The sequence below is a fragment of the Pan paniscus genome, chromosome 17 (genome assembly GCF_029289425.2).
Source record: "Pan paniscus chromosome 17, NHGRI_mPanPan1-v2.0_pri, whole genome shotgun sequence".
In the NCBI taxonomy this organism is placed as follows: domain Eukaryota; kingdom Metazoa; phylum Chordata; class Mammalia; order Primates; family Hominidae; genus Pan; species Pan paniscus.
The window spans coordinates 75,305,349-75,332,041 of record NC_073266.2 but is presented as its reverse complement, the minus strand read 5'-3'; the positions used below and the strand labels follow the sequence as shown (position 1 = coordinate 75,332,041).

Sequence of the window (26,693 nt, the reverse complement as noted above, 5' to 3'; positions counted from 1 at the left end):
TTTCTTAGTTGTGGATCCTGGGTAGGCGTTGCTAATGACAGAGAACCTTGGTATAGCTCCTTTCATTCATTCATCTTTAGACTATGCTGGGGGAATTACCTCTCTGCTTCATGGAAGTCTGTGGGGTTCACAGAGGGCCTGAGTTGGGTTTCTTCTTTGGTGAGAAAGCAGATCAGAGGCCTGGCGTGGTGGCTCATGCCTGTAATCCCAACACTTTGGGAAACCAAGGTGGGTGGATCACGAGATCAGGAGTTCAAGACCAGCCTGCCAACATAGTGAAACCTCATCTCTATTAAAAATACAAAAATTAGCCAGGTGTGGTGGCATGCGCCCGTAGTCCCAGCTACTCAGGAGGCTGAGGCAGGAGAATTGCTTGAGCCTGGGAGGTGAGGTTGTAGTGAGCTGAGACCTTGCCATTGTACTCCAGCCTGGGCGACAGAGTGAGACTCCATCTCAAAAAAAAAAAAGAAAGAAAGAAAGCAGATCGGGTGTCTGCTCTCTTCCTGCTTGGGACCTTGTCCCTCTTTGCATGGAGGGATGGTTTCCTTAGGTCCTGGGGGATAGCCCAGGCTACTTCCACTCTGAAGATCTGTGTTCTTTATCAGTCTTTCAATCTAGTATATTTGCATTTAATAGGTGACAAATGGGCCTGGAAGCTGTGGTGGGGATGGAGTGTGAAACCAGCTCTCAGTCTGACATTGACTCCTGGAGGGGAGGGTCACCTCTGTTCCTGGGCAGCCTTTCAGTGGCGAAGGCCACCATCCCCCACAGCGTGATTGAGAAGCCTGGCACTTCTGCAATGAGTACTGTGGAGCCTGACCTTTGGCTAGTAGCTTGGTCTTTATTGACAGGGCTGTCATTTATGGCTTTGTTACTTTGCTGCTGAGTGGCTTTTGTTCTACTGGAGTTGCGGTTTGTTTGATTTAGTGCAGGTGGCTTTTGAAAACAGTTTTCTAACCTTTATTGAAATTGAGTTGCACTAGAAAATCTTCTTTGGAAACCCTCAGGCACCAAATACTGTCCTTCACTTAGTATCAGAATGTATATTCTTGCTGTTCAGGGAAGCTTCCATGGATTGGATGTACTATTTATTTTATAGAGTGTGGTGTGATTCATGTACACATCCTTATTTTCTCTTCCTGGAACTTAGTGAGTTACTGACATGATCCTCTGAGATTTCTGTGCATGATCTGTAGATCCAGAAGGAACACTTAACATTTTCTATAAGAACATAGCTAACACCTGTAATCCCAGCACTTTGGGAAGACAAGGCAGGCAGATCATGAGGTCAAGAGATCGAGACCATCCTGGCCAACATGGTGAAACCCTGGTGGCACACGCCTGTAGTCTCAGCTACTCCTGAGGCTGAGGCAGGAGAATCGCTTGAATCCGGGAGGCGGAGGTTGCAGTGAGCTGAGATTGCACCACTGCACTCTAGCCTGGCGACAGAGCGAGACTCTGTCTCAAAAACAAACAAACAAACAAACAAACAAACAAACAACAGCATAGGAAACCCTTTGGCTTGGGTGGTTTAAATATTTACTCACTTGGGGAGGTGGGTAGGTTTTGTACATTTCATGCTGGGAAATAATGCCCCTATCTTTATATTGAAAAATTAAAGTGTGAGTCCTCTAAGTCAGGCACTAGTAGCTGCTGTATCAACCTCCAGTTTTTTGTTGTTGTTTTTGTTTTTTTCATTTAGAGGCAGGGTCTCAAGATATTACCCAGGCTGGTCTCGAACTCCTAAGCTCAAGTGATTCTCGCCTTAGTCTCCCGAGTAGTTGGGAATACAGGCATGTGCCACTGCACCCAGCAACCTCCAGAACTTTTGTTACAGTAAGGACTGTAAGTGTGTGAAGTTCATCAGGCTACAAAGATTGTAAGAATTAAAAGAAAATCTGTGCTCTGATTTGTACCAGTACAACTTTGAGAGGAGGAGAGGTTCCTTATGATCTTGTCTTCTTGGTGTAGAAGTTTATTTCACGGGAGTTTTTTAATTTTTTTATTTTTTGAGATGGGGTCTCGCTCTGTCATCCAGGCTGGAATGCAGTGGTGCGATCTCAGCTCTCTGCAACCTCTGCCTCCTGGGTTCAAGTGATTCTCCTGCCTCAGCCTCCTGAGTAGCTGGGATTACAGGCATGGCCACCAGGCTTGGCTAATTTTTGTATTTTTAGTAGAGACAGTGTTTCACCATGTTGGCCAGGCTGATCTTGAACTCCTGACCTCAAGTGATCTGCCCACCTTAGCCTCCCAAAGTGTTGGGATTACAGGTGTGAGCCACTGCGCCTGACTTTTTTTTTTTTAATGTAAAATATACATAACATTGACCATCTTGATCCTTTTTCAGTGCACAGTTCAGTGGCATTAGGTACATTCACATTGTTGTGCAACCATCACCACCATCCACCTTCAGAACTTTTCATCATCTCAAATAGAAACTGTGCCCATGAAAGAGTAACTACCCCCTTCTTCCTATTTCCTGGTCCCTGTAACCTCTATTCTGCTTTCTCCATGAATTTGACTATTCTACAGTACCTCAGGTTAAGTGGAATCATGCAATATTTGCCCTTTTATGACTAGCTTATTTCAGTAGTGTAATGTCCTTAAGGTTCATCTATGTTGTAGCACAAGTCAGAATTTCCTTCCTTTTTTAGGGCTGAATAATATTCCATTGTATGCACATACCACATTTTGTTTACCCATTCATCTGTGATAGATATTTGGGTAGTTTTCACCTCTGGCTACTGTAATTTTTTCAATTAAAAAAATTTTTTTAAGACAAGGTCTCACTCTGTTGCCCAGGCTGGAGTGCAGTGGTGTGATCATAGCTTACTGCACCTTTGAACTCCTGGGCTCAAGCCATCCTCCCGCTTCAGCCTCCCAAATGTCTGGGACTACAGGCACTCACCACCACACCCAGCTAATAAAAGAAAAAAAAATGTGTGTGTGTGTGTGTGTGTGTGTGTGTGTGTGTCTGTGTGTCTCAATATGTTGCCCAGGCTGAACTCCAGGGCTCAAGCTAGCCTCCTGCCTTGGCCTCCTAGTGTTGAGATGACAGGTGTGAGTCACCACGCCTGGCCCACCTCTGGCTATTGTGACTAATGCTGCCATGGACCTGGGCATACACATATCTGTTTGTTCATGTCAGTTTTTGAGTCCCCCTTTTTCAGTTTGGTAAAATGTATCCTTCATAAATAAGATGGGCAGGGCCACGTATTATAGTATTTATTACCATGCTTTCCTCCAGAGTAGCATGGAAATAAGAATGCAGGGAATGTGGGAGGAGGGTGTTGTTGAAGACACCTGAAGGTAGCACGTGCCTCTCCTTTTCACCTGCAGCTGCTCTCACTGAGCTGGCAGTCATATGTCATTCTTTCTTTCTTTCTTTCTTTTTTTTTGAGGCGGAGTTTCGCTCTGTTGCCCAGGCTGGAGTGCAATGGTGCAATCTCAGCTCACTGCAACCTCAACCTCCGCCTCCCAGGTTCAAGTGATTCTCCTGCCTCAGCCTCCCAAGTAGCTGGGATTACAGGCACGCACCACCATGACCGTCATAAGCCATTCTATCATCCAACTGGTCTGTGCTATGGGTGACTCTTTCCTCTGTGTCAGGGTGGGTGTAAAAGCCCCAGGGTTGTGGCCCTACTATCTGGCCATCTCTGCTAACCACAGCCACCTTCCAGAGATGACATTCCATAGAATTGACTTTTTTTTTTTTTTTTTTTTTAATGTCAGGTTGTTTTTCCCCTTAGGGTAGAATCCATGGCAAGGCAAAAGGTCAGTTACAGATTGTAGCATGGCAGAGTTATCAAATGTTCCACCTCTATAATAATGTGCTTATAGGTGTCCTGGTATAAAAATCAGACGCCTTTATGTAATAATTAGACGTCAGTCTGTTAAAGACACCTTAATCTGTAGTTTCTAGAGAACAATAGACTCTCATATGAGTTTATACTCACACTGTGCCCTGAAAATTAGCCAAATAAGGATTTACGTGTTTAAAAAGCAGGTTTTTAAAGTAAAACAAAACAAAACACACAAAAACTCATCAAAGCTTGAAGCCAACCAAAAATACTACTATCCCTACGTGTCCACCCACTTTCCTATTTAATGCCAACCACAGCCACAAAAAGAATACTAGGGTTAACATGGTTAATCTCTTGGCGATCTGATACTTTATTTGTCTAGTTCAGCTGCATTAAGAGCATTTAGACTTTTGTTATCAGTCTTAGGCTTTCTCCCCTTGTGTAGAACAACATGAAAATTCTTAAAAGTCAATTTGAGAACCTTAGGCTGTGAATGGTGATGTAAGTAGCAGCTAACATGCCCTGAATCTTTGAGGTCACTGGGACCAAGAGAATGGGAGGGCAAGGGTGCAAGCTGCCATTGTAAATAGAGTGGCCAGTGGAACCTCCTTGAGAAGGTCATATTTGAGCAAACACTCAGGAGGAGAGAGGGTGGCACAGGAAGTTTTGGGGAAAGAGTGTCCCAGGCAGAGGGGACAGATAACTTGCTGCAGAGGCCCTAGGGTAAGAGTGCTTGGCTTATCTAGCTGTTCCTCCAGTGAGTAAGTGGGGAAGGGAAGGAGAAGAAGGAGGTAAGGGCAGAGAGGAAGGGGAGCCAGGTCTTGCAGGGCTTGCCAGGCTATGTAAAGACTTTGGCTTTGATTTCTTGGAAGATGGCTCAGTGCAGGACATTGCTCCTTGGAGTGGTGTGATCTGTGTGAAGACCAGTCCAGGCAGAAGGCTCCCAATCTGGGAGTTCAAGCAGGAGGCAAAGCCAGGCAAGTGAGGGTGGAAGCTTTTCCCAGGGTGGTAGTGTCCACCAGGATGGTAGCTGTGGGGCTGAGATGTCAGATTCTTGAGAAAGACAGAGGAGAAAGGACACAGAGAGAATGGGATCGTACACAGGCATACGTGCGACTTTTATTTTGATAGATTGAAATGCCAACAGGACTTCCGAACAGATGGGATGTGGGGTGTGAGAGAGAGAGGAGCCAAAGATAACTTTCTCAGCAGAACCTGGGTCGCAAAAGGAAATCTGAGTTTCAAAAGCTGGAAATTCGCTGGGCTGTGTTCAGATCGCTTGCAACTAGGTTATAAAGAGCCTCCTCAGAAACATACATATAAGGCTTTGGTTCAGAGAACTTTGTGTTTACCATCAGCCTGTCTTCCTAGTTTGGGGGAAAGAACATTGTTAGAAAAAAGAGACGGTTTTCAGGAAGCAGAGGACTTGACTTCATTGACAGGAGGGCGGTCTGTAACCCACAGGCTGTCCTGCCAGGGCTGCTGCTGCAGCTATTGCCACTCACAAGCCCCTAGTCCCCCTCCCTATCCTGTTTGTCTTTTGCCTAATTGGGAGGTTAAGCTTTTTCCAGCCACTCCCCATCTCCATACACATGGATTTTTTGTTTTAAACAACTATATTGAGATCTAATTCATGTACCATACAATTCAGCCTTTTACAATATACAATTCAATGGTTCTTAGTATATTTACATAGCTGTGCAACTGTTGCCACAATCTATGTTAGAACCTTTTCATCACCCCCTAACAGAAATCCTATACCTTTTAGCTGTGCCTGGTTTATTGCCTTGTCCCTGCAGCCCCTGGCAGCCTCTCATCTACCTTCTGCTTCTATGGGTTTGCCGATTCTGGACATTTTATATAAATGGAATCGTATGATATGTGGTCTTTTGTGATCATCTTTTTACACTTAGCATAATGTTTTTCATGTATATTACGGTCGGGTGTGGTGGCTCACACCTGTAATCCCAGCACTTTGGGAGGCTGAGGTGGGCAGATTACTTGAGCTCAGGAGTTCGAGACCAGCCTGGGCAACGTAGCAAGACCCTGTCTCAATTTTTTTTAATTGTAAAAAAAAAAAATTAATAAAATTTCATCCTTATTGTATTATTTGTCAATACTTAATTTCTTTATATTGCCAAACACACTAGCTACTTGTGCACGTAATACATTCTTCAAAAAAAGCACAGGCCATGGAAATATGTGCTAGTTGCAAATAGACTGACATGTCATAAAAGGAATGTTTTGTGCCCAGAGAGCTACAAATATGTGCGTGTGGATGTAAGTATGCATTTGCTCACCTTCACAATTGATTACACGGTCCACAGTGACTCTTAAGACAAGGGGCCTTCAGGTGGCCTAGTGATTTTCTTTCATTCAGTGATTCAACAATTACTTATTAAATACCCACTACATTGCCAGGTGCTGGCAGTAAACACAGTGAGGAGCAAAGCAGACATGCCCTTCCCCTCAGGGAGCTTACGGGGTTGTTGAGAGTGTGATGAGAGATAGAGACTAAACAAAATATTGAACAAAAGAGATATGAAACAACTTGATATTAGAATTATAATCTGTGATAAAGGCCTTAAAGAAAAATAAGATATTTCTAAGAGAATAATGAAGACCTACTTTAAAATGGCCTAGGAGTAACCCAGGCATCCACCGACGAATGAATGAATAAACAAAATTGGTGTACCCATATGATTAGGATGTTTCTCAGCCTTACAAAGGAAGGAAATTTTCGCTGAGCACGGTGGCTTATGCCTGTAATCCCAGCATTTTGGGAGGCCAAGGCTGGGGGATAACTTGAGGCCAGAAGTTCAAGACTGGCCAACATGGTGAACCCCTGTCTCTACTAAAAGTACAAAAAGGTGCAGTGGTGGGCACCTGTAATCCTAGCTACTCGGGAGGCTATGACACAAGAATCGCTTGAACTCAGGAGGCGGAGTTTACAGTGAGCCAAAATTGTACCACTGCACTCCACCATGGATAGCAGAGTGAAACTCTGCCTCAAAAAAAAAAAAGAAAAAGAAAAAGAAAAAAGGAAGGAAATTTTAATATATGCTACATGGATGAACTTTGAAAACATTATGCTAAATGAAATAAATGAGACACAAAAGGACAAAGAAATATTTTGTGATTCCACTTATATGAAGTGCCCAGAATAGTCAAGTTCAGAGACAGAAAATTGAGCAGTGTTTGCCAGGGGCTGGGGCCAGTGGGGAATGGAGAGTTAGTTTTTAATGGACCCTGAGTTTCAGTTTGGGAAGATGAAAAATTTCTAGGGATGGGTGGTGGTAGCAATTGCAGAATCATGTGGATGCACTTAATATCACTTAGAAGGCATTAAGGCCGGACACGGTGGCTCATGCCTGTAATCCCAGCACTTTGGGAGGCCGAGATGGACAAATTGCCTAAGGTCAGGAGCTCGACACCAGCCTGGCCAACATGGTGAAACCCCATCTCTACTAAAAAATACAAAAATTAGCCAGGTGTGGTGGTGCGTGCCTGTAATCCCAGCTACTCGGGAGACTGAGGCAGGAGAATTGCTTGAACCAAGGAGGCAGAGGTTGCAGTGAGTGGAGATTGCACCACTGCACTTCAGCCTAGGCAACAGAGCAAGACTCTGTCTCAAAAAAATAAAATAAATAAAATAAAAGTAGTTAAAATGGTAAATTTTATGCTTTGTCCATTTTACCATAATTTAAAAAATGGCCCAGGGAGTGGGGTCTCTTGAAGGAGGTTATACTTAAGTTGAGACCTAGAGGATAAGAAAGTACCAGTCAGGGGAAGAGTGGTCCAGTCAATGGGAACCGCATGTGCAAAGGCCCTGGGGTGGGTGAGAGCTTAGTGCTGTGCTCTAGGAATTGTGGGAGGCCAGAATACTGGGTGTGACATGATGCTGGGGCTACCATGGGATAAGGGAGGCAGGCACCAAACTGCAGAGAACCTAATAGGAAGTCACTAACATTTTTAAGATGCTGGGGCTACCATGGGATAAGGGAGGCAGGCACCAAACTGCAGGGAACCTGATAGGAAGTCACTAACATTTTTAAGATGCTGGGCCTACCATGGGATAAGGGAGGCAGGCACCAAACTGCAGAGAACCTGATAGGAAGTCACTAACGTTTTTAAGCAGTGGCGTGATGTGATTTGATTCCTGGTTTTGTTTGATAATCCAGAGACTGCGATATGGGGAATGGGTTGGTTGTTGGTGGGGGATGGGGGTGGGGGCGGGGAATGAGGCCAGAAGCAAGGAGAGGAAATCTGGGAGGCTGCTGCAGTGTCCATGAGAGAGAGAGGATGGGGGTTTGGGCCCGATGATGGGAGTGGGGATGAGAAGTGGAAGGTAGGAGCCGCACTTCACAAGGGGAATCCTGGTCTTGGTGATGGGTTGGATTTGAAGATGTAAAAGAAGAGAATTGTTGACAATTCTCAAATTTCTAACATAAGCGACTAAAGGTGATGGCATCACTGAGACCAAGGAGTAGTTTTAGAAGATGAATGTAGCTTCGATCATGTCTAGTTTGAGTTGCTGGGACACCTAGGTGTGGTCGGGGGTCAAGCATTGGTGATTCAGAAGTCTAGGTTGGAGACACAGTTTTGGGAATTGCAACATAGGATTGGGTTTAAGGAGCTGTTTGGGGATGCTGGAAACGCTTCGGAAGCCAGTGCTTCCTATCATTGGTATCAACCTTTTAGTTTGCACTAATTTATGTAAAATAATCAACTATCTTTTGGCAACAAAGTATGTACATGTGAGCAAAAAAAAGCATTTGTGCAAAGTCACAAGCCGTGCTTTATGGACAAAGATGACAGGGTGGAGGGCTGATACAGGGTTGCCTAGTGGACAAGACCACCATACATGGCTCAAAACGTTCTCAGATGTGGGAAAGGGGCGCTTTGTATGGTATAGGAACTTGCTAAAGCCAGGGAATTTCTTGTGGAAAACCGACTTTTAAAATTGGCTTGTGTGGCCTGACTTAAAAACCAAATCACTCTTTTCATGTGTGTAGGGTAGTATAACAAAGTGGTGCTGCTTTTGTGTTCAATGTACTGTATTTCCACATGTTATATTGACCCACTTAGTCCCGTGGCGTATTAATTTCCTGGTCTCTTTTTGCAAGCAAAGGAATTATAACTTGCCTGAAGTCTCAGAACTAGTAATTGACAAAACCAGAAATTGCAGTCGTGTTTCCACACTCACAAGGCGAGGGTTCTTTCCGAGACCTCACAGCCGAAGGTTGGAAAATTGATCCAAATGACTCAGAGATAGGGTTGCCAAATTTAACAAATAAAAATACAGGACACAGTTCAGTTTGAATCTCAGATAAACGATGAGTAATTTTTTTTAGTATAAGTGTGTCCTATGCAATGTTTGGGACTGACTTATACTAAAAATGATGTGTTCTTTATGTTAATGTCAAATATAACTCTGTGTCCTATATTTCATCTGGTAACCCACCCAGAAATGAACTCTTGGAACACAAAATCATTTGTAATTTGTGGACTTCCTGTATATTCAAGCTCCTTATAGAAACTCCTGGATCTGCCAAGCATTTTGTTTTATTTGGGGGTGGGAGTGGGAGGAGGATTGATTTTCCTATTCTCCTAAAAGGGCTGTGTTGTGATATTTTTTCTATCTTTAATATCTATGATTTGTAATAAACAGCAGCCTGGTTTTGGGAAACAAGCCCAGGAGATGTCAGCTCTGGTGAGTCACTGAATGGGCTGGCTGACCTCAGCTAATAATAGCAATTCTTTACATTTTTAAAGCACTTTATAGTTTTAAAATTTTCTCATTTGGGAGTTGGCAGGACAGGAATTATCCCCATGGGACAGATGAGAAACACAAGGGAAGCAGGGTTTGGGGGAGTGGGTGGTGCCAGGAACTGGGTTAGGGTACTCTTTTCCTAACTTTCAGTTCAGTGATGAGCAGTTAATTTTCTTTTCTTTTCCTTTCTTTCTTTCTTTCTTTTTTTTTTTTTTTTTTTTTGAGATAGAGTCTCACTCTGTCACCCAGGCTGGAGTACAGTGGCGCAATCACGGCTCACTAGGACCTCTGCCTCCCGGGTTCAAGCGATTCTTGTGCCCCAGCCTCCCAAGTAGCTGGGATTACAGACGGGCACCAAAACGCCCGACTAATTGTTTGTATTTTTAGTAGAGATGGGGTTTCACCATGTTGGCCAAGCTCATCTCAAACTCCTGGCCTCATGTGATCCTCCCGCCTTGGCCTCCCAAAGTGCTGGGAGCCACCATGCACGGCCAGTTAATTTTCTAAGCTCCGATTTTTTCGTGCTTCAAATGATGGACCTGATGTTTTATAGGATACCCTCTCATTGTAATTCCATGCCTCTCTGTGATCTCATTTGTCATAAGCTTCCAATTTTTAAAATGTACAGGTTGTAAATCATTTCAAGCTTTGTAGGTCCAGATGACAATAAAATATATGTGTTTCAGTAGCAGGGATAGACAATAGGTTTTATTTTGTTCATTCCGTATTCAGTTTGTCTTGTTTTATAGATGGATCTCGCTCTGTTGCCCAGGCTGGAGTGCAGTGTCAAATTATGGCTCACTGCAGCCTCAAACTCCTGGGCTCAAGGGATCCTCCCGCCTCAGCCTCCCAAGTGGCTGGGACTAATATTCACTTTTATCCAGTACTGTCATGTCTACACAATGGATACTATATAGGTCCCTTTAGACGATGTATAAAATTTTAAATGAGGCCTATTTATTTTAAAGTTGTTTTTTCTCTATTTTGATAGATGTTAAACCTTCAGAAAAAATACTGACATTCAAAAAGGTATCTAACCCCTGAGGTTTGACAAATTTTAGAGCATTTTTAAAGGAATAGACTTTTTAAAAACTGAAAATCAGTAAATATCAGTAACCAATGGGCTCTAAAAGCCAACTTTGAAAAAGAAGCTCATGACAAAGAAGCCAAAATTACAAGAGGAAATGGTATAGCGGAGCCAACACTCCCCACCCGCAGTGCTCTAGACGAAGCTCCACCCAGTGTTCTAGACGGAGCTCCTCCCGCGGTGCTCTAGACGGAGCCCCTCCCGCGGTGCTCTAGACGGAGCCCCTCCCGCGGTGCTCTAGACGGAGCCCCTCCCGCGGTGCTCTAGACGGAGCCCCTCCCGCGGTGCTCTAGACGGAGCTCCTCCCGCGGTGCTCTAGATGGAGCTTTTAGGCTCACTTTTTATCAGACGAATTTATGTTGTCTTTTGGGTTCTTGTGTGTGTGTCATAAGGAAATCAGTAAGCATAAAGTGGCTTTAATTGCACTTGGCAGAGGACTAAGGGTATATAAAGATTGGTGACCGTTGTGAGAACTAAAGTACATTTTATTTGCTTGTAAAATTTTGTTTGCCACGATATCTTAGGCATTATACAATGATTTCCGGTCCAGAGGATCCTGAGAATTTAACATGACTCTTATGAAGTTTCCTGTCTTCAAAATTTTGTATTTGAATACTTATTTTAATATCGCTTAAATGTATTTCTAACATAACATCCTGTCTGGCAGTCTTTGTAAACTCTGGAATTTGTCTAAGCTCTGAGTTGTTAGGGGTCATTCTTCTGTTCAAAGTCGATGTTGTTCTGCATATCTGCTGTATTTCAATACCCCTTACTAGACGTAAAAAAGATAAGAGTATCTCTTTCAAGCAAACCTGAATTTTTAAAAACACCCTTTAACATTTTTTTGTGTTTCTAGTTTTCATGAACCATTGGAAGAACACATTGTGGTTTTGAAATAAAGGGGCTTGGCTGGGCACAGTGGCTCACGCCTGTAATCCCAGCACTTTGGGAGGCCGAGATGGGTGGATCACTTGAGGTCAGGAGTTCGAGACCAGCCTGGCCAACATGGTGAAACCCTGTCTCCAATAAAAATACAAAAATTAGCCAGGCGTGGTGGTGCGTGCCTATAATTCCAGCTACTCAGGAGGCTGAGGCAGGAGAATCCCTTGAACCTGGGAGGTAGAGGTTGCAATGAGCTGAGATCGCACCACTGCATTCCAGCCTGGGCAACAGAGCAAGACTCCGTTTCAAAAAAAAAAAAGAAAGAAAGAAATAAAGTGGCTTAGATTAGAAGATACCCAGCAACATTCTCAGCTCTAATGTCCTGTTTATGTTAAATTTATTGGATTCTCCCCTCCTCTGCCCTGGACCAACTGGTCTCCATTTAAAAGGTGATCCTGGGATTTTTGTTTAATTTCTTTGCTTGTTTCTCTGTTACAGGCACCATTTTTAGACTAGCTCTGAGCATCGTATAGTTGCAGATATTCCAGGAGGTGCTACCTCCTCCTGGAGGATTTCCTGATTCCTTGTCTTTCCCAGACCAAAGTGAGGGACTCTTCCTTTGTTCTAGTAGTTCCCTGTACATTCTCATCCTAGCATAGGTGGTACCATCTCGGAGATAGTAGCTAGCTTTTATATCAGATGTGGCTTGATCAGTGGTGGTTGCCTAGACACTGGTTTTCAAAGTATGGTCCCTGGACCAGCAACATCAGCACGACTGGGGGCTGCACTCTAGAGTCACTGACTTAGAAGCTCTGGGCTTAAGACCCAGCAATCAGTGTCCTAATAAAACTTCCAGGTGATTCTGATGCCTGCTCCAGATTGAGAATCCCTGGCTGAGAGGTTTTTGACGAGCAGGATTCTGAAGTGATGTCCAGCCACAGCAGCAAAGGTGTGTTAGGATTCCTTAGTCCTGTCACCTTGAGCAGGTGAGAAGCAGGACAGATGTGGGCCCAGGGGTGTGGCATCCCTGAGCTATATTGTCATTGCTGGTCTATTTGTCTGTGTTTACACTAGTGGCCACCTTGGTGAGAATAGCACCTTGGCAAGACTCATGTTGTAGCTCAGCCCCCAGCGCAGTTCTTAAATTGTAGCACCTGTTCTATAATTACACATTAAATAGTAAAGTCAGAAACATGCCTTTCCACACTGATAGGTACTAGCATTAGCTGCCATTATTAGACACATGTTTTATGAGAGAGAAGGCCATTGAACAACATTGAACCAATAATTGTTGGCTGTTTTTATAGTGACTCTACAATGAAAAGAATCCACCGTGGCCTAATTAAGTGAATTTTATGGCTTTTACTCCTTCACTAAGCTGCCAGAGGAGAATAACCAAGTTCTTTCTTGGACTTCATAACTTAGTATAATAGTCACAAACACAAATAGATACTTACGGCCAGGTACGGTGGCTCATGCCTGTAATCCCAACACTTTGGGAGGCTGAGGCAGGTGGATCACTTGAGGTGAGGAGTTTGAGACCAGACTGGCCAACATGGTGAAACCCCATCTCTACTAAAAATACAAAAATTAGCTGGGCATGGTGGCATGCGCCTGTAATCCCAGCTACTCAGGAGGCTGAGGCAGGAGAGTCACTTGAACCCTGGAGGTGGAGCTTGCAGAGAGCTGAGATTGCACCACTGCACTCCAGCCTGGGCGACAGAGCGAGACTCCGTCTCAAAAAAAAAAAAAAAAACAAAACGAGACAAAACAACAACAACAACAAAAATAGATATTTAAAGATTTTTGCACTAACTTTTGATACTTACTGCCATGCTTTGGAAATGCAACAAAAATACCGGGAATTTGTTTTAAGCATCTACTTAGGAAAAAAAGGACTCTTATGGCATTTTGGTTTGGGTTAGAGATATTTTTACAAATGTTACTTGAAATAAACACCATCCCATAACTCTGAGCTATGAAATATTTACATACAGGGGAAAAACCAGCTAACACCTATATCCACTCACTGCTCTATTTTGGGTTTATGTTGTTGTCAAAAGACAAAGGATAAAGATTTTTCAAGATCTTGTGTATTTTGGGGTTAGTATAACTCCAATTGTTTTCTAATTCGATGAGGCAGCATCCACCTTAATACTAGGTCTGGTTTTTTAAAGTCAATTTTAGGTGCTTGTCAACAAAGCCGGAACATGAGAAAGTTGAAATGATTTGTGAAGCTCTTACCCTGGCCTGCCCGTGAACTTTTTGAGACAGAAGACCGGCACCACCAGTTTCTTAAAGACTTTGTAAAAGTGTACTTAACTTAGTCAACCAGATGTGACTTTTGCTCCCTGGGGAACACTTTAAGTTGTCACAATTCAGGATGCTACAAGCGTCCAGTGGTCAAGGCCAGGGATACTTCTAAATATCCTACAATATGCAGCTCAGCCTCTACAACAAAGAAGTATCTTACCCAAAACGTCACTAGGGTTGAGGCTGAGGAATTCTACCCTAAACCACGGGTAGGAGTCCTCTTAAAATGCTACAGTTTCGCAGGACTTAGTCATAGGCACGTTTCATAATACTCTCCTGCATGCCCCTAAACACAGCACCTTGAGCATTGAACTCTGACATCAGTTGAGAAGATGATACCCCCTAGCTGGTGCTTAAGCCTTCTGGCTTAAGCCTGGACTTGATCTCTGACCCCTTTCTCTTCCAGACTGCACCCTGCTTTCATTTCCAATCCGTCTCCAAGGCCTGTTGCTTCTACCTCTGGAAGACCTTGACTCCACCTGATAACCTCTATCTCCGCTGCCATCCGCGAGGTTCAAGCTGTCACCCTCCCTCTCCTGGACCATTCCAGCAGCCTTCTTACATGAGGGCTACACTTCTACCCTGCCCCTTCCAAACCAGAGCACCCACTCAGATCCTGCCAACCCTTGCAGAAGCTCATGCTGTGGTTTTAACAACAGCTACCTTCTCTCCATAGCTCTCTATGCCCAGCTCGCCCTGACCCCGGCTTCCCCCTGCAAATTCCATTCTTTTTCTCCTTCAGTTTCTGAAGCATGACGAGTCCCTTCCTGTCCCAGGAACTTCAGATTTGCTGCTTTCTCGCTTGAAAAGCTCTTCCTCTGAAAGGCTCCTTATCTTTTGCCTTTTGGCCCAAATGTGATTTCTTCAGCGTAGTCTCTGCCCACCCCAGTAAAAATTCAAGTAGGAGCCCTCCTGAGTTATGTCCTCTGCTCACTCTTTCTTTCTCAAGTAGCAAGGATGTAGAGAACAGGGGAAGCCCAGAAATACTGTTGAAATGACAACAGCTCTGTCACCATGTGCCCTTCGATGTATGGTAGAGGAGATGGCTTCTGTGTTTTCTTCAATGCTTAATTTCCTTTATTATTGTTATTATTTTTTTTAAGACGGGGTCTCACTCTGCCACCCAGGCTGGAGTTCAGTGGCGCGATCTCAGCTCACTGCAACCTCTGCCTCCCAGTTCAAGCAATTTTCCTGCCTCAGCCACCTGAGTAGCTGGGATTACAGGCGCGTGCCACCATGCCTGGCTAATTTTTGTATTTTTAGTGGAGATAGGGTTTCACCATGTTGGCCAGGCTGGTTTTGAACTCCTGACCTCAAGTGATCCACCTGCCTTGGCCTCCCAAATTGCTGGGATTGCAGGTATGAGCCACTACGCCTGGCCTTCAATTTCCTTTTATATTGTCTCTTCTTGTGAATATCAGGAGTCTTGCTTCACTTAAGGCAGCATCTACCAGGCATATTTGATATTTTTAAAGTTCTTATTCCCCGCAGTCTTTCTATATTATTAAAGGAAATAAATACATAAAAAAGACTTGTTTGTTAAACCATATGTGTCCACCCTGTTGTGTGCCTGTCATCAGTTTCAAAGGACCACAGTAAGCATGTTAGAACTTTTGTTAAACATAAAGATATATAAATATTATCTTATCCATGCCTGCGTTCCATCAGATGCCCTCTTTCCCCTGTAATCTTTACAGTTTCTACTTTATAGTCTCTCTGTAGAGCATTCTTAACCTGAACAGTGTGTTCTCTGTCACCCATCATACTTCTAGGAACGTCCCTGCCTCCCTTCAGCCAGTGCATCTTTAGAAAAGACAAACTAGGCCGGGCACGGTGGCTCACGCCTGTAATCCCAGCACTTTGGGAGGCTGAGGCAGGCAGATCACTTGAGCTCAGGAGTTTGAGACCAGCCAGACCAACATGGTGAAACCCTGTCTCTACTAAAAATAAAAAAATTAGCTGGGCATGGTGGTGGGTGCCTGTAATCCCAGCTACTCGGGAGGTTGAGCCACGAGAATTGCTTGAACCCAGGAGGCGAGTTTGCAGTGAGCCAGGATTGCACCATTGCACTTTAGCCTAGGCAACAAGAGTGAGACTCTGTCTCAAAAAAAAAAAAAAAAAAAGAGACAAACTAGAATTAATCTGAGCCAGGTATCATTTAGACAGTAAATCTGTTTTCCTAAAAGAATCATATTATAGTCAAGGCTCAAACAAATAGATTTCACATTATCTGGAGCCTTTCTAAAAATGCATAAACCAGAGGTGACTGAAGAATTTTTTGTCTGTGTGTGTGCGCACCATTCATTCTTGACTTTTTGATAAATGAGATTCTCAAGTTCACCTGGGAAGCATCAAAAACATTGATGCCTGAGTTCTCCTTGCCAGAGTCTTATTAGCCAGTCTGGGATAAACCTGGCTGATTCTCTCGTGCGTAGTCAAGACAGAGAATGGCTTGGAAAGTAGACAATATAAGAGTCTACTCTTTATAGGATGCCTACACGCATAATAAAAAATTTACTTGGGTTTATGGAAATGTCTAGATATAAACCTATGGGGAAAATGATTGAAATAAATGAATGGTGTAACTTAAGGATGCTGGATTGGCGTCTGCAACGCAGCAGCTGTGGGTGGCCTTGATTAGTTTTACTTAATTTCATAGCTCATATCTGTGTAGTTATTTGCTGCTGGCAAACTATTGCTTCATCTTATTTTAGCAAATTCTATAGACAGCAGGGCTTCTTTGCATCTTCTGCCCTTTCTGCTCCATTCTCCAATTAAATGGATTTCACTGCAGCAGCTTTCTGGCCTATGGCGGAGGCCTCCCATGTGCTTCCCAGGCTGGGTTAGGTATGGTTTTGCCAAGCTCCCACTGCAACCTGAGCATATTGTCTTCTCCTGGCATTTACTGTATTTTAAATATTATTATTACTGGTTTTTAGAGATGGGTTCTCGCTCCGTTGCCCAGGTTGGAGTGCAGTGGCCTGATCATACACAGCTCACTGCAGCTTTAAACTTCTGGACTCAGGCCATCCTCCAGCCTCAGCCTCCTGAGTGGCTAGGACTACAGGTGTGTGCCACCATGCCTGGCTAATTAAAATTTCCTCTTTTGTAGAGACAGGGGTATCCTTATGTTGTTCAGGCTGGTCTCAAACTCCTGGCATCAACATCAAGCTATCCTCCCATCTCGGCCTCCCAAAGTGCTGGAATTACTGGTGCGAGCCACTGCACCCACCTATGTTTCCCATATTGAACTGTAACAGTCTGTGTTAGGATTTAAGTTATAGTGAGAGATCACGTATCTTCTTCATCCCTGGAGTCCACAACCTAGTAGGCATTCAATAACTGATCAATTAATGAATATATTAATTTTCACTTTACAGATGGGGACACTGAGGCCCAGGGAGACTAAATACAAGTTCAGCACTCACACCTCCCCTAATCTTTCTGAGCTGTGGATTCCTCTTGTAAAAATAAAGAATTTTGGATATTTTTTCTAATAACCCATATAGCTCAAAAACAGGTGGTTCTGTTTTATGATTTTAACAACTCTGCAGTGTTGCCAAAACTCAACAAAGCTGTCTCCAGATGGAGTGAAACAGTCTCAAGAATAAAGATAATGATCAAAATAACCCACCTACTGGCAAGAATGGAATTCACATTACACTTCAACCTAGATCAGGAACTCAGTCCCAACTTCTGAGTATTAAAAATCACCTCGGGAGACTTTGAAGAAGTAGAAGTTCCTGTGTTTTATCCCTTCCCTTTCTGGAGTTTCCCAAGTGATTTTGAAGGAGACCAATCAGCATTTAATGCTTCCTTTTTTGGTGTTCTTGGAGATGACTCATATCTGACCAGCAGTGGTTATGTGAATGGTCTTCATGTCTGATTTTAACATTTTAAACAGTGGGCTGACCCAAACACAGCTCTGTTTGAGCAGCCGGCCTGGCCAGGCCACATATATCATACATACCTTGCTGAGACAAGGAAATTGTCTTCTGTAGAAATTCTGTTGGAATCAGAGAAGTGGCTATCGAGGCTGGACTCTTGACCATTTAGAAATCATTTCCTAATCAGTTATGTCAGGACGAGGGGCGGGCATGCTGGAAAAACAAAAGAGAGAAAGGTGAAAACACAGCTTCCTTCTATTGGGGTGAAACTGTCCACAGAAAAAAATAAAAGTTTTTTACATATCGTGTACAATATTACCTCCATCAGGCAACCTCTTGGTTGAAGCCAATTGAGAGATTTTGAAGGCTGCAAAATGATTGAACAAGTGTATTTCTTAGGGTTTAAATGAAATCCCTCCAGCGTTTAGTAGAACTGGCAAACTATATGGACTCCTGATTACTAAGTAGTTACGATTTCCTTTCCCCCATCTTTCAAGAAGCTTGTTTTTATTTCTGGTTTGCCTGCTCTCCACACCCCCTCACCCACCTGCCTGAATTGGAAACCAGCCCACCATAGTTTTAATTGTGAAATTCCTGAAGCTGTTAATATATGTAAACATACAACAGGATGTTTCCCACAGCTGTGCATAATGACTTGGGAGACAGGCCAGAAGACCTCTGTTTTCAAATTGGGTGAATTCTATAAAGTCTTCAGTTAGGTTTAGAGTAATTATACATTTATGCATTTTTATTTTAAAAGGACTTTAAACAAATTTCACAAGTTGGATATTTTTTAATCCTTTCAAGGATTTACTCAAGTGAGCAAAAGATTAAAAACTAATGTTTGCTTTACCTTTTTCCAACTTCAGATTTTAAACATTTCTCTACATTTATTGACATCTTCCAAAACAATTTTACATAGACAAATTTGTGAAATTTGAGATTCATAATAAATCTGTTATGAGAATTAGAAACGTGGGCTTCAAGGCCAGTTGGTTTATTCAGCATCTAAGCTCTAACATTTATATGCCATGGTGATTTATAACAGGTTTAGCCAAAAGAGACTGTTTAATATTATAACTGTTAATTTACCTATGTTATTTTTGTTATTTTTTCTTTCTTTCTCTTTTTTTTTTTTTTTGAGACAGAGTTTTGCTCTTATTTCCCAGGCTAGAGTGCAGTGGGAAATCTCGGCTCACTGCAACCTCTGTCTTCCAGTTTTCAAGCAATTCTGCCTCAGCCTCCCAAGTCACTGGGATTACAGGCACCCGCCACCACGCCCAGCTAATTTTTTTGTGTTTTTAGTAGAGACGGGGTTTCACCATGTTGGTTGGGCTGGTCTCGAAGTGCTGACCTCGTGATCCACCCGCCTCGGCCTCCCAAAGTGCTGGGATTACAGGCGTGAGCCGCCACGCCCACCCCTATTTTTTCTTTCATTACACAAGTTAAGAATGGATAATTATACCAAATATAAGGTAGAAATACCATGTTCGGTGTTGCTAAAATTAAAAAGTGAACATTAGGCTATACCTGATACCAACTTTGGATTTCAAAGGTTAATTTTACATTTTATTTTTGCCCCTTCTGGGAGCCTTTCAGCTCTGCCTGTGAGTGCTCCTAATTCTCTGCCTCTCTCAATGCTGGTTTGAGTCAAGTAATTTCTCTCTGCTGCTACACTTCTTTCTTCTTCTCCTTCTCCTTCTTCTTCTTCCTTTTTTTTTTCTGAGGGAGGGTATCACTCTGTCGCCCAGGCTGGAGTGCAGTGGTGCAGTAACAGCTCACTGTAGCCTCGACCTCCCAGGCTCAAGCAGTCCTCTCACTTCAGCCTCCCGAGTAGCTGGGACCACAAGCACATGCCCAGCTAATTTTTGCATTTTTTGTAGAGATGGGGTTTTGCTATGTTGCCTGGGCTGGTCTCGAACTCCTGGGCTCAAACAATCTGCCCACCTCAGCCTCCCAAAGTTCTGGAATTACAAGTGTGAGCCATTACACCCAGCCCTGCTAAACTTCTTATGCTTGGTCCATAAAAGCCTTCTTAAGCTACTTTTGGCCAAATTTGGAACCTTTCTAAAATATCTCAGGATTCTTGTGAAGTGTAATTTGTGATTTCTTCTGTTTCTGGGAAATCCTCTCCCTTGAGCAGGGGTTAGACCTGGTGATGCCCTTCTAGTGAATAAAATATGGCCACAGTGATGGGATGTCACTTCTGAGGCTGGGGCACAGAAACACCCCACTTCCCTCTTGCTGATGCTCTCTCATGCTCTCACTTACTGTAAGAGAAGCCAGCTGCCCCATGGAGAGACATTCATGGCAAAGAACTGGAGCTGGCCTCTGGCCAACAGCCCACGAGGATGGAATCCAGCCAACAGCCCTGTGAGTGAGCTTGGAGGTGGATCATCCCCAGGCCGACCTTTAGGTGACTGCAGCTCTGGCTCACACCTTGACTGCAGCCTTGGGAGGAGACCCTGAGCCATACCCAGATTCTTGATCCATTGAAATTGAGATTATAGGCCGGGCGAGGTGGCTCACGCCTGTAATCCCAGCACTTTGGGAGGCCGAGGCGGGCGGATCACGAGGTCAGGAGATCAAGACCATCCTGGCTAACATGATGAAACCCCGTCTCTATTAAAAAAAAAATACAAAAAATTAGCCAGGCGTAGCGGCGGGCGCCTGTAGTCCCAGCTGCTCCCGAGACTGAGGCAGGAGAATGGCGTGAACCTGGAAGGCGGAGCTTGCAGTGAGCCGAGATCGCGCCACTGCACTCCAGCCTGGGCGACAGAGCGAGACTCCGTCTCAAAAAAAAAAAAAAAAAAAGAAACTGAGATTATAAATACTTGTGGTTCAAACTGCTAAATTTGAGGGTATTTTGTTAGGCAGCAACAGATAACTAATACAAGGGCAAAGATTTAAGGTACAATTAAAGTTGCCACTTGCATGTGGGGAGCTCACTATCTGGTAAATGCTTCTGTTGTTGCCCATCACTGGAAAGTCAAGATGTGATACCATCATGTTTGTTATTTCCTGATAAAGGGCTCCCACCGTTTCCAAGCTTCAGTTTTGTTCCACCTATTATTTGTTTTTTCATTTAATTTTTGGAATAAGTAATACATGCAAATGGTACAACCTTCGAAAGGTACAAAAGGGTATTAAGTGTCAGCCTTGGCCAGATAAGGTGGCTCACGCCTGTAATCCCAGAACTTTGGGAGGCCAAGGTAGGAGGATCGCTTGAGCCCAGAAGTTCGAAACCAACTTGGCCAACACGGCAAAACCCTGTCTGTACAAAAACTACAAAAAATTAGCTGGGCATGGTGGCACATGCCTGTAATCCCAGCTACTTGAGAAGCCGAGGTGGGAGGATCACTTCAGCCTGGGAGGCGGAGGTTGCAGTGAGCCGAGATCCCACCAGTGCACTCCAGCTTGGGCAACAGAGCGAGACCCTGTCTCTAAATAAATAAATAAATAAATAAATAAATAAATAAATAAATAAATAATAAAGTGTCAGTTTTCCTGCCTCCTTTTAACCCAGTTACCCAACTCTCCTACCCAAAGGCACGGACCATCACCAGTTTATTGGTTATCTTTTTAGAAATCATCTTTGTGTTTACAAACATATATATTCATGTTTCTTTTTTCCCCTGAAACAAATGACAGTGGAATTTGACTTTCAATGGCCTGTCTCAGGAAGATGGTAGATATATAACAGATTGAAATCTTACATAGTTTCTGCATTGGATTCCTGCATTGGATTCCAGCTTTCAATAGATAAGAAATTAGCCTGGCTAGGCACTGTGGCTCACACCTGTAATTCCAGCACTTTCAGATGCTGAGCCGGGCAGATTGCTTGAACCCAAAAGTTCAAGACTAGCCTGGGAAACATAGCGAAATCCCATCTCTACAAAAAATGTAAAAATCAGCTGGGTGTGGTGGCACATGCCTATAGTCCCAGCTACATGGGAGGCTGAGGTGGGAGGAATCACTTGAGCCCAAGAGGTCAAGGCTGCAGTGAGCTGTGATCACACCACCGTACTCCAGCCTGGGTGACAGTGAGACCCTATTTAAAAAAAAAAAAAAAAGCCTGAGAAAACAGTTGGAAAGGAAGATAACAGATTGCATAACGATCGGCCTGGAGTAGGACTTAGAGAAGCCATCTGGAGTATTGAAGACATCCAGATGAACTGCTTTTGAAGAAGCTTCCACAGTGGAGTATCTTGTTGACCTTTGAGGGAAGGGGGGTGAAAATAACATATTAGGAAATGTCCTAGACAGTTGTTCCAGCCTTTTCTCCTATTATTTTCTAGCCAACTTCTCCCAAAGAAGGCTTCATATTGTGAAAAATAATTGCTTTTTTCTTTTTTTTTGGTGACTTGGTTCCAGTCACTTTTAAGGATCTAAGGTGACTCTGAGTTAGACAGGAAATGAGTCCTGAGAACAGATATGAGGAGGAAAGAAAAGGGCTTGCTGTTTTATTTCCCCTCCTTTCTCTCACCTCAGTGGGCAGATCTGGGTGACTGTGGTTGATTGTGTGGGTGGGCTCCCACGCTCCAAAACAAGTCACTCTTTCCCTGCCTGGCCCTGAGACCTCCGTCACTTGTCTTAACCTCTTCATGTCTCTGTTTCTTTCCTGCAAGGTGAAGGTCATGAAACGAGATAATTAAAATTACTTTCAAGAGTGGTAGAAGCCTAATTCACGTGAACTCACATGAATGCGAGGTGGTACTATTACAGTCATTACCTTTAAAATTATAGCAGCATGCCCAACAAGACACAGTGGAGGCAAAGGGTCGTTGGACAGAACTCAGCTGAATGCCAATGTTAGTTTTGTTTCCTTAACGTGTAGTATCGGTTCCAAATGGAATTGAATCATCAAGTATGGTTACCTGGTTTGTTATGCCAAGTAACAAGATTGGCCAATCCTTCTTATTTATTGTTCAGAAACTATAGAAGAAAGCAGCCAACAAATGATGATGGTTTTTCAGTGACTCATGCCTCCTTTGATTAGAATCCAATGTAGCCTACTCCTTATCCTGGCATCATTACTAGATATTGCCTTTTATTTTGACTAATGGAGCACATGAATGGATAGATTTTAAAGAAATGCCTAGGCTGGGCGCAGCAGCTCACGCCTGTAATCCCAGCACTTTGGGAGGCCAAGGCAGGCGGATCACCTGAGGTCGGGAGTTTGAGACCAGCCTGACCAATATGGAGAAACGCCGTCTCTACTAAAAATGCAAAATTAGCCGGGTGTGGTGGTACATGTCTGTAATCTCAGCTACTTGGGAGGCTGAGGCAGGAGAATTGCTTGAACCCAGGAGGTGGAGGTTGCAGTGAGCCGAGAATGCACCACTGCACTCCAGCCTGGGCAACAAGAGCGAAACTCCATTTCAAAAAAAAAAAAAAAAAACATGGCCAGTTGTTTCACTGCTCTCTGACAGAATCCTGACAGACTCTCTTGCTCTAGGTAGAACAACCAATTTTTTATTTTAGGCTACTCATCTGTGACCTTGATAATATGGAGTTAGAATTCCTTCCTCCTTTCTATTTCTTTCCCCCCTCGCTGTCTCCTTCTTTCTCTTTCCTCCCTTCTCCCTTCCTCCCTCTCTTCCTTCTTCTGTCTTTCCTTCTCCTTTTCCCTCCATTCCCCCTCTCTCCTTCCTCCTTCCCTCCTCCTTTCTTTTTCTTTCTTTCGTCTCTCTCCCCCTCCTTCCTTCTCTTTCTCTTTTCTTTTTTTGAGACAGGGTCTCCATCTGTCACCCAGGCTGGACTGCAATGGCATGATCATTGCTCACTGCAGCCTTGACCCCTGGGCTCAAGCAATCCTCCCGACTCAGCTTTTCAAGTAGCTGGGACTACAGGCACATGCCACCACGCCCAACTACTATTTTTGTACTTTTTGTAGAGACAGGGTTTCACCATGTTGCCCAAGCTGGTCTTGAACTCTCCAGGCTCAAGCAGTGCACCCCTCTTGGCCTCCCAAAGTGTTGGGATTACAGGCATGAGCCACCACACCTGACCTCTGTCTCTCCTTCCTTCTCTTTCTCATCTCCTCTGTGCCAGGCTCTGTCCTGGGTGTTCATCATACAACAAAGAGAAAAGAGACAAGATTCCTGCCCCTATGGAGTTGGCATTCTTGTGTGGAGAAGAGAATAAACACACTAATATGTGGTATTAACATTTATCACAAGTTGATGATATGTGCAAGGAAAAATAAATAAGCATGAAGGGCAAAAGAGGTGAGGGCTTACTATTTTGTCCAGGTGACTCAGGGAGCCTTATTAACAGGTGACTTTTCATTCAGTCAACAAACATCTGTAAGATAGTTACCGTACATTGTACTGTATTCTGGGTGCTGGGGATGTAGCTAAACAAAATAAGCAAAAATCCCTTCGCTCTGGGAGTGTACATTCCGGTTAGAAGAGATTATTAATAAATAAATTTTATTTTATTTATTTTTGAGATGGAGTCTCACACTCTGTCGCCCAGGCTGGAGTGCAATGGCACAATCTCAGCTCACTGCAACCTCCGCCTCCAGGTTCAAGCAGTTCTCCTGCCCCAGCCTCCCATGTAGCTGGGATTACAGGCACACACCATCATGTCCAGCTAATTTTTGTATTTTTGTAGAGACGGGGCTTCGCCATGTTGGCCAGGCTGGTCTCAAACTTCTGACCTCAGGTGTTTCACCTGCCTTGGCCTCCCAAAGTGCTGGGATTATAGGCATGAGCCACTGTGCCCAGCCTAATAAATTTTAAAGTCTGATAGCAGATGAGAAGTGCTATGGACAACAATGTAAAGAAGGGGGACTGGCAAGGCTGGGGTTTAAATATGGTGGTGATTGATTGGGCTCCTAAAAAGGTGACATTAGAGCTAGGACAGTAAGGTGAGGGGCTAAGCCTTGTGGCTACGGGGGAAGAGCATTCCAGGTACAGGAACAGATACTGTGTGGCCCCAAGCTCCAGGACCAGGGAGACAGCAGGGTGGCTGTAGATGAGAGGGAAAGAGAGCAGGTAGATTTTGGGTTTTACTCTGAGAGAAGTGAGAACCCACTGCAGAGTTTCGAGCCGAGGAGTAACTCCATCTGATTACCTTTGGAAAGAATCAGCCTGCCCTCCATGTTGGAGTTAGACTGAAGGGCATGCTATCTGGGGCTACCTCTAATCTGGGTGAGGGAGAACAGAGCTTCAGCCAAGCAGCTTGCAGGGAGGTGGGGAGAGGTTTTAGGTTCTGGAAACATTTGGAAGGCAGAGCCTAGGGCTTACAGATGGATAGGGAGCAGGGTAGGAGGGAAGATGAGACTCCAGCATGACTCTAGGTGTTTGGCATGAGCACCTGGGAGATGGGGTTGCCTTTTACTGACGTGAGGAAGCCTGGGGGATAATGGAGTTATGAGGGAAATTGAGGGGTTCAGTCTTAGGTTTGAGTAGATACTTGAAGTTTGAAATTTAGCTTCCTTTGGCTAAATATGGAAACATTTCGGGGAACCACCCTCTTCTTGAATAAAGTGCTAATAAGTGCGTATAGAATGTCGGGGCCAAATAAGAACCCTTGCAGAGTTCAGCTGCCTGCAGCAGTTGCTAAGGCTAGAAACTGGGCACCTTTTTCAATGTTTTTCCTCCCAGACCCCCTGCCCGGATGAAGTGAGTTGTAAAATGCTGCCTCTGCCTCTGAAAGTTCTGCCATAAATCCCATCCTTTCTGTCTGCACCACCTTATTAGCCTCCGCCTTTGGCCCCTGTTGCCAGAGGACAGTAAGGACTTTCTGCACTCTTGTCTTGGCCACAGATTAACACCATCTTTTCCTGGAGTCCTTAGTCAGGGTTATCATTTCTTTCTTTTCTTTTTTTTTTTTTTTTTTTTTTTTAGACAGAGTCTCGCTCTGTCACCCAGGCTGGAGTGCAATGGTGTGATCTTGGCTCACTGCGTCCTCTGCCTCCTGTGTTAAGAGATTTTCCTGCTTCAGCCTCCTGAGTAGCTGGAATTACAGGCATGCACCACCACACCCAGCTAATTTTTGTATTTTTAGTAGAGACTTGTTAGTAGAGCCTCTGCCTCCCGTAGTGTTGGAATTACAGGCATGAGCCACCGCTCCAGGCCTAGGGTTATCATTTCTAAAATGCAAATCTGATGAAAACAGTTCGTGTTGTTGAGGCCCCAGGCTCTTTGCACAGATGGATCCTGCACTTCTGCTCCCCACCTCCTCACCTCTGCAGGTGCTTCAACTTCAGGAACCAACTCACTTCTTCCAGAATAGCTTCCTAGGCCCCCTTCCCTGCTCTATGTCCTCATCGTCCCTGTTATTTCTCCATCACAGCAGACAGGCTTTTGTGCGCCGAATTCCTAGGGTCTGCCTTACCCTAGACTTTAAGCTTCATAGGGACAGGAGCCACGTTGCTCACCAGCAGCTGACTGAATACCTGCCACGAGGTCAGGACGTGTTGTTTACTCAATGCATGGGAGAACTCAGATGGCCTCTCCCTGCTTAGCACACAAATTCCAAATGCCGCTAGCACCCAAGGCCTTCCCAGCCTTGCCTCAGTCTGCTTTCCAGTCTCCTCTTCCCACTCTCTTCTTCCTCCTCCCCTGTCTACCCGCACTTTAGTAACTGAACTAATCCTGTGTGCCTTCAGTGCTGCAGAATATTTGCCCCCAGGGATTTCTTTCCAGAAATGCCTTTCTCCTCTCACTTTCTATCTCCCAATCAGATAGTGGCCCGGCTTGGGACTTGACCTTCAAGGCCAACTCAGCATCCCTCCTGTCTCTCTCCATCCCTGACCATCAGGTATAATTGACTGCTTTCTCCTCCACTTCTCCCGCTAGCAATACTCACAGTGAATGTCATGGTAAGGTGTTTACTTGCCACTGATGGGTGGGTAGTAGAGGAACAATGGAATTTTACATTTTAGGAGGCTTGTTCCTTATAATTATCTTAGCTCTTTTATAAAGCACTGATATGTA

At 44.1% G+C, this 26,693-nt stretch overlaps 1 protein-coding gene and 1 long non-coding RNA gene across 3 annotated transcripts in view; one reads left to right on the top strand and one right to left on the bottom strand.

Annotated features, from left to right (window-relative positions):
- The window catches only part of ATP8B1 (ATPase phospholipid transporting 8B1), a 153,957-nt gene that overhangs the window by 5,148 nt on the left and 122,116 nt on the right, over positions 1-26,693 (top strand). The gene's annotated exons all lie outside the window — the stretch shown is intronic.
- On the bottom strand, positions 13,258-18,586 carry LOC134729254 (uncharacterized). Its single transcript, XR_010110158.1, has 2 exons — positions 17,829-18,586; positions 13,258-15,354 (listed from the first exon to the last, which is right to left on the bottom strand). It is a non-coding gene; the product is annotated as an uncharacterized LOC134729254 (long non-coding RNA).